This window comes from Solanum pennellii, chromosome 9 (genome assembly GCF_001406875.1).
Source record: "Solanum pennellii chromosome 9, SPENNV200".
Classification (NCBI taxonomy): Eukaryota; Viridiplantae; Streptophyta; class Magnoliopsida; order Solanales; family Solanaceae; genus Solanum; species Solanum pennellii.
In genome coordinates, this window is record NC_028645.1 from 38,730,746 (window position 1) to 38,731,607 (window position 862).

Below are 862 nucleotides of genomic sequence, written 5' to 3' on the forward strand. Positions count from 1 at the left end.
GTGACACTCCGATCCACTACTATCCTGGTGTCGGAACGTGACACCCGATCCATTACTATCCTGATGTCGGAACATGACACCCCATCCGCTACTATCCTGGTGTCGGAACGTGACACCCGATCCATTACTATCCTGGTGTCGGAACGTGACACCCGATCCATTACTATCCTCATTATTTTATGCCAAGACATCATCATTAACAAAGAGGTTTTTAAGGTTTAAGATCCAACAGCCTCATCATGATAATTCATTACAATTATGTAATCACATCATGCATGCACACAATTAAGCATATAGGAGACTTTACAATACTACCCAATGCATATCATTCGCTATTAAGAGTTTACTATGAAATAGTATAAACCATAACCTACCTCCACCGAAAAATTCGTGATCACGCAAGCTACTCCTCAAAATCTTCGCTTTCCTCTTCGTTCTCTCTTCTCTGGCTCGTTTCTCCCTCTCTCTCTGTTCTTTCAATTTTTCTTATTCAAACCCTTTTTCTTTTACCCTAATTGTCATATAATTAAGTATAAAAGATGATAAAAATAACCCACTATTTATTTCAATGTTATCTCCTTTAACCCCCAAGTAATTGAATTATTAACATTAACCCACTAACTTTATAATTATAAGCATGAATAGTCCAAGACGCCCCTTTAAAAACTTTAACAGAAATCCGACCCAGTCAGGGTTACGCAGTCTGTGACGGTCCTTCACGACTGTGACGGTCCGTCCCGCATGTCCGTCACAAAGTTCAGAGAGTTAATTCTGTGGGGAGATTTGTGACGGTTCGTCGTGCCAACGACGGTCCGTCCTGCCATTCCGTCGTGAAGTTCAGAGAGTCGATCTCAGTACCCAA